Below are 12,759 nucleotides of genomic sequence, written 5' to 3'. Positions count from 1 at the left end.
CTTTTATTATATTCCATATTTCCATTGACGGGTAAGCTCACCCTTTCCCTACGGGTTAATGATGCTGTAAACAAGAATAGCAGAGGAGCAGCCAACAAAGCAAAAGACTAAATGCTGGTCCGAGTGAACTGCTCTTGAGAAGGCTGAGTTAAATCATAGGCCCATCACAGCATGGTTTGAAAGGGATTTGCATACAAAAGTCATAGAGGCAACTCACAGAAGGGAAGAATTTTGGTGAGTGCAAGCCAAGCACAGAACCCAGCCATTTCCTTCTGATGTGTGACCACAGGCAAAATACTCAAGCGCCTGAAGGACAACTGGTAGATATTTGGTTAAAAAAAAAAAAAAAAGTAGAGTCAGTCTAAGTCCCTGCCATAGGGCATTTGGGCCATTCTGATCGTTATGATGTCAGATTCATAAAAACACTGTGGGACTTTCCAAAGGCATTAAGAACTTAGTAAGACCCAGATGGGGGCTTTCTTGACCTCTCTTTGTCAGCGTTTCGTGTGGGTGTGAAAAGTTATATGACCCTTAGCTTTATCTCTCACGGTCTCGCCATAACCCATTTTTTGCATGGCTCTGACCTATCGTGGTGTGTTAACCTCAAAGCCACAGTGAGAAGAATGAATACCTGAACCTAGAAGTCTATTAAAGTATATCCAGCCCTCTGTGATCTGTGGACAGGTCTGCAGATCTCACAGATGGCAGTGTTTATCGCTCTGCCTTTGGCACCTGAAAAAGCAGCACAGCAGGTACCATCAGGGTTCACTCATAAACTGATGGCTCTACCATGTATTTTAAGCAGCAACCGTATTTTTAATGTATCTAAGGTCCATTAATAGCAACACGCTTTATGAAACCATTTCCGCCATAACATTTGTGTTTTCTGTTTCATAGAAAGCAATATATTTATTCCACACATTTGTGATTTTTCACAGTGTTTTAGCCAGGGTCTCAGCTGGTAATGATTGGCATTGTTTCATGGGCTTCAGCAGAGCTTTGATGAGTTACAGAGAATCTGGCCTCTTGTATGTCGATTCAACACTAGTGATTAATGCCCAATCCTGTTCCTTGGGAATTAACAAGTTTATTTATCCCCTGAACAAGAAAGACAACAGTCAGCAGATGAGCAAGTTTCTTCTGTATTTCTGGACCCTAATGTGTTACACCATGACTGAGTTTAGCTGGATGGGAGCCATTCTGGTCAGGAAAGCAGACACAGTTTCTAAGTGAACAACTGAAAGGCCTAGGGCATCAGCAGAAGCACAGCACCACACGTGTGCCATTTTGAAAAGTCATGACAGATTCACGCTGAGGGTAATGTGCCATTCATTATAATTAAAGAATTCCTATTTATGCTTCTTGCTTTGATGCTGGCTTTCAGTCATTAGCGCTGTGGGTGACATTTACTGTAGTCTCAATGCTTTCTGCAGAAGAGTCTCCATTGAAAGAGAAGGTGAAGAGCTGCTTTTGTAGGATGTGTTAAAACAAGAAGAGAACAAGAAAGCTCAGGATCAAGCCTGGTTAGGTAAATCCATATAAACTTTCACCATATTTTACAGGCCCTGTAAAATGTTCAGACAGCATGAGCTGTAGGCAAAGGACCTCGTATTTGTCTGTGTACCCTCAGCTATAAATGATGAATGAAGGAAATTTAGTCACCAACTTCCTTCAAATTCTTGCCTTTCCAGCGAAAAAAATCTGTCAGCTATGCTATGAAATACAACCCTAAGGCTGAAACAGTGTCCAAACAACAAAGGGCTGTTTTTAGAGCCGCTCAGCACTCATTGGTGCTACCTGTAGCTGATCAGCAACTCTGAAAATCTGTCCTTGAGATGCTTGGATTGATCTTTATCTAGTAAAGGAGAACTACTTTTTTTATTTGGATCCTTGGGCCGTTCTGTCCATGCTTCATCTGCAATTTAGGAAGGGAAGGCATGGGGGAAAGGAATTGAAAGACTGTGTCCTACTGAGTCAGTAGGAAAATCACCATAACAGGGAAATCATCGCCTTCAGGCTCACACACAGAGTCTGTTTGAGTTAGGATTTGAGCACGCAGACCAGGACTTCTAAAACCTCATCTGTTTTCCTTTGAAGTGTGCTTACCGCCCAGTTTCTAAATGCTTCTCCTTTCAGCTCAAGTCCCTGCCCAGCTTCTGTCTGGCTTTGGTTGAGAAATTAATGTCTGTACTGAGGGATCTCCTTGGAAATCACCAGGATGCTAAAGATAGCCAATAGCATGTAAATCAAGCCTAAAGCAAACAGACTGCTCCTCTCTAGTGAGGAGATGATCCAGTGAGAAGATAGATCACCTTGCCCTGTATTTCTCTCTGCATTGTGAGGCTCCATGCAGCAGCCATTTGTCCGCCAGAAGGATGAAGATGGCAGGCTGCAGTCCGACAGCTCTTAAAGACAGCAGTTTCACTGCTTGACATGTTTGGCCAAGGTAAGATTTATATCTCCAGTCAGTGGGAATCTGAATTAAGTGCAGCTGCATCCTTCTTGCTGGTGTTCTTTTCCAGGAAAGTATGAAGTCTTAGAGGAGTGAGGGGAGCAAATGGGCACAGGCTTCAAGTGAAAATAGATGATTAGGACCATACCAGTAACACATTTCTCACAGACAAGGGGTGACCAATGCAACCAAAAAGCAGTTGCTGTGCTACGGGAAGCCTTTTTTCACATAAAGAGTAGAGAAAGACTCAGTCTCAGAGGGATGTATTAAAACACGTAGTGATTCTGGTTGCCTCTCAACCTCAGGGCAGCTGCTGCCCTGCCCTGACTCTAGTGCTGGGACAAGGACTGAATTGCCTGACACAGAAATGCGTGCAGTAAGTGATATTTATGTGGATGAGAAGGTCCCCACAGTGACCGCGTCTGTTCACTCTCTTTTTAAGGAGCCGCTTGATCAGGTCATTAAGGAAAGAAAGAGGTGAGAAATGGCCTCATCAGCTTCAGTTTGGTGATCTGTGTGCATTTGGATTTGATTCCTTTATCTAGAGAGCCAACCTAAAGCAGCACAGGATACAAAATACTGAGCTGGCATAGGTGTGAAACAGGAATGGAGCCATTAGAAAGACCTATGGGCTGCTTAGGGGCTAACTACAAACTAGCTCACAGTCTTGGCTTAGTGGGGTTACATGCAGAAGGTGAGAGAGAACTCAGACTTGCTCTGCCTCACCTTCTCCATACGTAGAAGATAGAGAGTAAATGTTTCCTACCTCCTGTAGATGCTCTGAGACCTGTGCACTAAAGGGAATAAACTAAACTGAGCAGGTTTTTGGTAATCAACACATGGCTGAGCTGAGAGACTTCTTTCCAGCAGTGAAAGTTTGAAAGGGAGACATTACACTTATGGCAAAATCTGGCTAAATACCTAGAAATCATGGTGTGTAATGGTATGCTTGTGGTATGCTTGATTATTTTTATGCTTTTGCCTGAGAAACTGCTCTTGCCATGGTTTAAGATAGGATCCTCCTCTAGACTGACTTTTGGTTGACTTCAGTGTGGCCATCCTTATAATGCTGCTGTTCCTGTCTGTCATGAAAAAACACGCACATATGCTCTTTGCTAAGAGCTGCACAGGGACAAGTGGTTTCTTTCTGTTCATGCAAGGCGGTGAGCTTGTTCTTGTTCCAGCTCTCAGCACACAAGGAAGGGCAAGCCCTTCCCTACCCATCCCTCACTCCCACAGCTGCTTCTGTGGGTGGGAGAGGCAAACCACAGCTCCCCCTGGAAAAGAGCCCTGGAAACTCCCTGAATTGAAAAACTTTGCTTCCTTTCCCTGGCAACAAATTACTTGTGTACAGCCAAATCCCACACTTACCATTATGGGGATTTCATATTTTATAAAGGAAAAAAAGGGAGGTTTCAGCTGCTGCTTCAGGACGACATCTAGGTATAATTTTGATACTTTTGGTAATGCCTATAAAAATGATAACAATGGAAAGGTTTAAAAAATAAAAGTAATCACTTTCTCATATTTATATTTCTAAACGTAGCTCAAAGCAATTAACAGTATGGTATCACTGAGGTGCTGCGGCAATTGAAGGTGATAGATATCACATGACATGGAAGTGCCAGGCTTTAGGTAGGGAATTCACAAGCAAAATCACAGGAAATCCCACTTTTCTTGGGGAGGAGGAAAAAAAACCAAAACACCAATTGTAAGTGTGCAAATTTAAAAAAAAATAAAAAAAATCTATGGGGAAATAATTAAAATCCTTTTTTTTTTTTGTCTCACCAGATAGTGAGACTTCTTTCAGAAGTGTTCAGGAGAGGAGAGCAGAAGCTCCAAGAGCTTCATAGGGCTTATGCTATGACTCAGAACTGTGCACAGGCATGCAAAATCAGTGAAATTCTGCATGTTGCACCATTATTTCCTTTTCTTTTGAGGTGCACATTAATAAGGACTTCAGACACAAATACAGTAATTCCAGTGAAAATAGAGCATGTGAAATCAAAGAACGTTTTAAAGTGTAAATATGCAACTATGGAATCATTAGAAGGATACAAATGTGGAAAAAGTAGTTTATGAACTCTGAGTTTAACAGAAGCAGACTGGGAAGGGGTTTAGCTGTCCTTCTAGAAAACAAAAATTAATTTGCTTTGGTCAAATTAAAATTAATTAAAATTATGCAATGTTGCCCTTGTGTTAATTTTAACGGTGAGGTTGTTGTGATTTAAGGCTACAATTAGTTCTAGTGTTTGAAAGAGAAGCACTGTAATCGAGACAGGACATTTTAATAATCCTGGTTATAAACATTTAATACATCATCTTTAGGGACTCACAAACACATTGTAATTAACTTTTACAACTGAAATAAATCAGATTGCATTAGCATATTGCAAAGGAAAAAATCATTTGCATGATTGAAAACAGCTTTGGAAAATTATGTATAACAGGCTTCATGTAAACATCAATGCAAGCTAGTCTCAAACTTTTGCAAAGATTTTTTTTTTAAGGTTATTTTTAGAACAGCTACAAAAGCACTCACATTTCTTTCCCCCTGCTAAACCTCTCCCTGTGTCAGGAATGTCACTCACTCTACCTTGTACTTTTTCATACCAGTAATAAATGTGTACATGACCAAGGTCAACGAATAGCATAAAACACAAGATTAAGGTCCTGATCCTGCAAGCACTTAAGACACGTGAGTAACTTTACTCATGTAAAAGCTCCATTGACTGCATCAAGTCTACTGATATGAATAAAGTTGTGCTTAAGTGTCTTCAGGGCTATGGTACCAATGATTCATCTCCCACTCCACCAAGGAACTGACTAACAAAATATACTGGGGAATAAGAAGCAACCATGAATAGGATTTGTACTGCAAAGTCACCCAAAGAAGTGGAGAAAATAGGAAAACAACCAAGGGCCAAGTAGGAAACTGGTTTTGGTTTATTTCATTTATTGCAGTTGAAAAGGAAATGACAGACCTTTTGACCAGACATCCAGATGCACCTGCTTTCAGGGAGCTTTGATATGGATTTGGGCTGTGATCATGTGAAAGTTTATGCACATAGACATCATTCTAACCCCGAGAGTTAATGTGGACGAAACTTTCATTCCTCTGAGCTCAGAAATTCCAATAACACCATTAAAATTTTGGGGAAGTTCTGCATGGGATTTTCTGGCTTGAGACCTCTATTAGGTAATATAGGATCAAAGTTGCTTATTAAAATAACAAAAATGGAAAAACAACTCATTTAAGTCTACAATATTGGACCTTCTTAAGAGTGGTCTGAAACTTGATCTGAAGCTGCGATTAGTACTTAAGATATACAAATGATATTCAGGTCTGAGCTTGAAAATGGGTTTAAGCATGCATTTATTTGAAAATGTTGCCAGCTGCGGGGATATTGGTGTATAAGAGGGTGTTGATAGTTTTAACATATGCCTAGAAAGCAAAACTAGAGGCAGGGAAGAGAAGAAAGGGGTAATGGGCAATCTCAGTGGAAAACAAAGATTTCAGTGAGATTGAAAAAAGAAGCTGTAGATGAGTTTGAGATAAAAGAATAGGGTAAAGAGGATCGTGGTAGAAAGGATTCTGATTCAGAGATACAAAAGCAAAGAGCTGGAAAGAGACCTTACAAACTTGAGCAAGGAAACAGAGGGGTCTCAGGATCTCAAGAATATGGAACGGTTTGTAAAGACTTGTACAAACCTCTATGGGCTTGTCTGCTGATAATCTCTGTACTGTTCAGAACTTGGTAGAAGATGAATATTGGGTTTGTCTTTCATCGAGCAAGATCTGAATTTCATTTTCATTGGCTGAAGTATTTGATCATCACTTGGTGGCACTTTGATCACCCTCTCGTTCAGCTTTTTTATGCGTGGAACTGGGTTTTCATGGAACTATTTGAGGTATAAAGACAGGAGATGAACAAAACTCTTTTTTGGCCCCAAAGACCAGGGGAGAAAGATTTTTCTCCTGTGGCCACAGTGTATTGATTCAAAGGAGCAGTAAGTTAATTAACACGAGTAGTGAAGCCTCCTGCATAATTAACAAGACATTTACCTAAAATCAATAATCTAATTGCCACACCTACCGTACATGGGGGACAGTGTTTATCCTATTGTGGAAGTCTCATTTATATCCTCATGTTAACATGGTGATTCGTGGTTTGTTTAAGAGCCTAACCTGATCTGTAAAGTGATAATTTATTGAACGATCAATTACACTTTTTAACCTTGCAAATATAAACAGGTAATGAATAGCCACAAACCTATTTCCATATGAAAGTTCACACGTTGCACGGATTTTCATGCAGTTCAGATTATTTTTCATCAGCTCGCTCTGGGATTTAGCAGAGAAGAATGAGAGAGGAACGGTTTCCATTTGAGAGGCGTTCAACAGCATTCCTAGGGTTTGCTCCTGTGTTTATATTCCTTAATTTCAGACTAGCCTTGAAGTACTGTGCCAGCCTCCTTCTCCCTGCTAGCTGAAAAGCAGGACATGGGGAATGTTTTTTCCAGGTCCTTTTCTGAGGAAAACAAATTGTCTCATGAAGGAGAGGTGACCTCCAAAAACAAGAAGACTTGAAGCTGGGTGGAAATAGGATAACAATGATCCAAAGCAACCACAGGTCTGCACTGAAAGGACAGCCTGAGGATGGTATTTTTTTGTTTTGGGTTTTTTCTTTTTCTTTTTGTTTTTGTTTTGCTTTGTTTCACCACCCTATCTATGATAATGAAAAAAGAAGGGAAGCAAGTGAGAATAGGTGGATGAGAGGTTTATGCTATCAGGGCATTGCTTTGCATTGAGAATGACAGCTGGCATCCCTATCAGAAAGGTTGGGTCCACTGAAAGCTGTTAAAATCTGGAGCCTGAAATTGTTTAGACTCCTTTAAAAAGGCTTGTCTTTCATCTTCCAAGTGTAAAATTGGACTTGAAGATATCCCAAGAACAAATTTTCTCCTGAGTTTTCAAGTATATGTCCCAGCTTGTGTTAAAATGGCATGGGGCCCAGCACTGAAGTGTCAGATTGTTTTAAATGATATCTTTCATTTTGGCATGTTGATGTTTTCTAGTCTCACCCAGAGATTTGATAGTGCGGAGAACCAGAAGACAAAATAAAAAATGAAAGCAATGGTTTTCAAACCTTGTCTCCAGAAAGCTGAGAGAGATTCACAACAACCCTTTTTTTCCAGAGAGGGGTTCTGGATTTGGATGGAGGCAATAGGGTTTTGATACTGTCTTGAAAGAGCCAAGCCAGATCTTTTGTCTACCCTAGGAAGTCACTGGGGTAATTCAACCCACCGGTAAAATAAATGATTGAAAATCCATAGCACCTAATAACATTTGCTAAAGACTCTGTAAGAGTATATAAATTGAACAATAAATCTATCTTTGAATTCTTGGAGCCTTTTGGCTTTTATAGGCACTGCTGTGAAGGGGAGATTTGAACCTGCCAGTCACCCTGAGCTTTCCTATCCTTAATAGGGCCTTATAGCCACTTTCCTATCCTTAATAGGGCCTTATAGCCATAGACCATGGTTTAGGAGAAGACCTAGAGGTACAAACTCTCAAATCCAAGGTCACATATGAAAGAACAAATGAAGAGATCTAGCTAAAACAAAATGCTAGGGTTTGGTAATGACGTTTTGTACTTAATGTATTACAATAAGAATAGTATCAACAGAGTTGATGAAATTTCTCTCAGGAGTGAGGAGAACAACTTAACTATATGTTTGGTAAATAGGGACAAAATGTTTCCACCGTGTTCAGCATCTCATTGTATCTGTTCATATTTTATTAAATATTCAGACTTTCTCAGGAAACGTTAAAAATGATTATAGACCATGAAATTCCTATGGTTGCATTTGGAGTATTATGAAAGCTGTTTTACCTGTTGTCTCAGGTAAAAATGTCCTATGCCACATCTCTGCCTCCCTGACACACTTTTATAGATCTTTTTCCTCATAAAAAAGCCAGAGAGAGAGATCTGCTTCCTCTTCTGGTCCTGGCATCATCTGTATGCGATGTAAAGTGAACGAAGGAAAACTTGACCCATCCTGGGTTCTTCACAGCTGCCTGCAGACTGTCCCAGGCAATGCTGTGCAGTTCAAGCTGATCTCTGTCTTAGATTTTGTCCTTCATATATGGATGGTGCTTAGAGCTGGGACTATAAAACAAGCTTTTACACATCTGTTCCAATATCTAGCTATTAACTCTTCACCCAATCCTTTCCATCATCTTCTCCCACTCCCCATTTAATTCTAATGACAGTTTTGACTTCTCAGTTTGGCAGTACCCCACCACTGGTGACTTACCTGTATTATAATAATCTGTTTGTCAGTAAAAATAACTTGGGAATTAGATGGGAAAAATAATGAGGATTGGATGATTTAAGTACACATAAAAATAGTTTTCAGTATTATTAGGCTTGCTATATAAACTGCAGTAACAATGAAATGAGAAATGTAATGTTCTTAAAATTGATTTTTCTTAGAAAGATGGTCTCAATCTTAAGAAGTCCCACCTTTTGGGGGGTAATTCTTTGACACTTGTTACGTATTTCATTCCTCCTTCTGATTCTCTTATGAATCCATACAATTTAGTTTTATGAGTTCAGGAATTTAAACATTTGGAATATCTTTTTGTTGTCTTTTAAAGGATGTTAACATTTTCTTGCTTTTTTGTTGGTTTTTCTTGTGAGGCTATTTTAGCTCACTGCTGTCAGTGAGTTTGTTTTTTGTCTGCTTTTAATACTTTACACTAAACAGAAAGTTCCTATGGTCTGTGGTCCATCTGCTCACTCAGTTGGTTTGCAACTGAGAGAGTGTCTTTGATAAAAAGTGACACCTTGGAATATCAGTAGAATTAATGGTACATATAGTAACAATACAGCAATAGATGAATAGCCATGGTAAATGTCCAAAGCATAAGACTATAGTTCAGGATATCTTTCGATAGCTGAGCCTCAGAGGCTGTTTGATTTCAGACTTTCTTTCAGCCAGATTTTCTGGAGAATTCAAGGCTTTTTAATCCTTTAGTTTGAAGGAGTACTAAAAAAGCTTTTGATGGAAACAAGTAACTGAACAAACAAAAATCTGAGTTCCTTATTGTATTGTGATGGAAAACACAGCAATGACAGTGGGGTAGCAGAGTCCCAGGCTGCAGCAATAGGGATAAATCCAAGTGCAGCAGCCATGGATGTAGAAACAAGAGACAAAAGCTGCATGCACCTAAGCTCCCCTACGTTGTCCCTGCCTTCCCATCAGGTGCTCAATTGCTGGTTCAGGCCGTGACTTAGCATTTCAGCTACAATTATAAAACTCATTATTCTTTTCCCTAATCTTGAAGTACTTCAGTTTCCTCACATGTACGTTTGGAGATGGCAGTGCTATTCATTTTTTATGGTTATATTACTTGAGTACCCTCAGGATGATGCCGTGATATTTTAGCTTGGCTGTGATTTCCACCAGTAATTTCTGTGGACTGCACCAGAGCTAGGATCCACCTGTACGTTTAGCAGGAGGTTTACCTGAGTAAAACCCGAGTTTGATGAATTCCGTCATGAGGGATGTGGCACTGGAAAGCTCTGAAAATGTCTGGACATTGCCATGATTTAATGTTTCTGCATGAACTCTGCAGGAGAACCCTGCAAGGAAAATGCCTGGATTTTCTTATCTGGGGGGTTCAAAGTGGCTCCTGCGTAAGTGTCATGTAATTATGTGTAATTATATCCCCCCCTTGCATTATCAATGATATATGTTCTTCTTAATGATCTACACATCAGCAGTGTTTCCTCTTCACCCCCTCATATATTTATGCCACGTTTTATCTTCAACCCCTTACAGATTCCTCTCCCACCCTATCGTGCTCACCCCACTGATCCCATAACAAGAGCGGTGTGGGGTTGGTTGGACTTTGTACATACACCAAAAAAAGGGAAAAGAAATTCTAGCTAATGTTTTCAAATTAGCACAGCTCCAACTCTGGAGATTCTCATTAGTCGTTGGCTGAGATTTATCAGCTCTCATTTGCCTAATATGGAGCCTAACTTTAGGCGCCTGGCCCTTTCGGTGGGGGGTAAGAGAGAATAGGAAGGGGTCTTTTGTCATTGCCATGTGGGCTCACTAATTTGCTCTGCCTAATAAAATTACAAATGAACACAGCTTTGCTCATGTTGCCTTTATAGGTTATAATAACCTTGGTACCCCATAACCTCCCGCTAGCTGAATTAATCAGATCATATTAATATTTCTTCTTACTTTCTTTTAACTGGTTCTTCTCTTAATTAAAGGGGCCAAAGATGTAAACAGGGTAGGTGACTAGAAACATGGCGTCAGGATATAAGCAAGGCTCATTAAAAAGATGGATGTGCCAGCAGACTGCGAAAATTGCTTACTCCGCAAGTGTACATTTTGTAATTTCCTGACGACTAAAAGCACTAATACCAGATCCTGCTCTGCTTCCCAGTCCCCACCCTTTTCTTTTTAAAGCATGCATAAAAGATGATAATTTTTGTAAGCTGGGGGAACACAGAGGAGTTCATTCATCTGCTGGGATAAAGGCCATTTGTATTAAAGCCTTTTTGCCCCTTCAAAAGATCAGGATGCAAAATGGGATGTTATTATGACAACAATAAGTGAAATAAATCAATCAGAAAACTGAAGATTTTGGAAAAGGTGATGAATAATAGCCACAAAACAGGTTTATTATTCATATTAAATCTATTTTTTATTATAATTGATATCAAAACTTTTATTCAGTTGTAGTGAATTTCCAAAGCTGAAATCAAAGGTGAATGTCTCTGTGCTTGGAGTAAGCAAGATCTGTGCTTATAGAGATGAGATGATGTATGCCATCTATGCTTGCAGCATTCTCCCCCAAACACATACGTGCCTCTGCTGTCTTTCAGACAGAAGGTTGTCTGTCATACCTGTTATGGTTGGTGGGAGAGTCTACCAACTGATATTTGTGAAGTTATGTGTGAGCTTTGTATAAAAGACTACTAGTTACCTACATCAATAATTTATGCTTTCATTCATTAGTAACTTCAGTCTCTTTAATATTGAAACTTGGCCTTGCAATATGCAATATTAAATTCAGCTGCAGTATAATAACTGCTGAATAAAACAGTGCACAGTTTTCTTTCTTCTGGTGGATATTAGTAGGAAAGCCCAAACCCCTGATTTTTCTATCTCCCTTTATCCCTTCTCGAGAAGAAGGAAAGTCATTCTGACAGGATGATGCACAGCATGACCAGGAAAGACCTCTCTCCTTCATGAATAAATTAGAGATGAAAGTTTCACTGATCCCCTTGCATTTTTATGGAGGGACCTCATCCTAATTTACCTAAATGCTTTGAACAAAACGAAAGAAAAATGTAAGCAGCGAAGGTGAAAAGGTTAAAATCTGTGTTTAAATGGAAAGGCATTTTAACAAGAGGGCTACGTGGGCTACCTGCATGTAGTTGGGGTATCTTATCTTATTTTTAAGTTTAAGCATTTAAGTGAATAAATCACAGCACTGTGATTTTTTTTTTCCATCCAGTAGTAATCAGGTTTTGCATTATAAAGCCTTTGTAAGTGTGTTCATTCAACACCTAGAAGTGCCTAATCTGAATTTGATTGATATCAGTGAATTTTTATGGTATTAGATAAAATACAATAATAATAACAACAAAAATATAAGATAATAAGACCTGAAAGTTTTGTAATTCATGAACATAACTTGAATGATTAACAATAGATTTCAGTCTTTAGGGTGTTTTTTGAGTCATTTAAGATTCCTGTAGGTTTTGGGGGGAGAAATTACCATTTCTGTAGGTAATTTTGAACTCTACAAAATAGTGTACACGACTTTATCCAAAATATAGAATTCTGCAAGTTACTTAAACCAGATCTCTAGGAAAAACATTCATTCCCTGAAGTTGTTCAGGTGTACTTCTAGAAGAGTGCTTTAAAATCCTATGAAAGTTAACAGTTTAATCCCTATTATATTCTCCAGCAGTTTCCTTATAAGCTAATATATTTTTATGAATATCACTTAGGAACAATTAAAATAAAAAAAAAAAGACTCATTTTCACATCAGTTATTATAGTCTTACTCAGAAGTTTAATAGCTTTGGAAGATATTCTTCCAAACCCAGGTGTACCTTTTCAGTTTAGTTTCATTTTTGCTGTTGGAGTTTTAAACTGAATCCAAATTCCACAGGGCACAGCAAGTTGGCCATTTGTCTGGGAACAGCAGGTTTTGTTTGTTCTGTTGTGGTTCAAAGCTTCCTGGATGCTTATAAAATATAAGGGTA

The sequence above is a fragment of the Meleagris gallopavo genome, chromosome 12 (genome assembly GCF_000146605.3).
Source record: "Meleagris gallopavo isolate NT-WF06-2002-E0010 breed Aviagen turkey brand Nicholas breeding stock chromosome 12, Turkey_5.1, whole genome shotgun sequence".
Taxonomy (NCBI): Eukaryota; Metazoa; Chordata; class Aves; order Galliformes; family Phasianidae; genus Meleagris; species Meleagris gallopavo.
The sequence above is the reverse complement of the archived record's forward strand: the minus strand, read 5'-3'. Positions refer to the sequence as shown.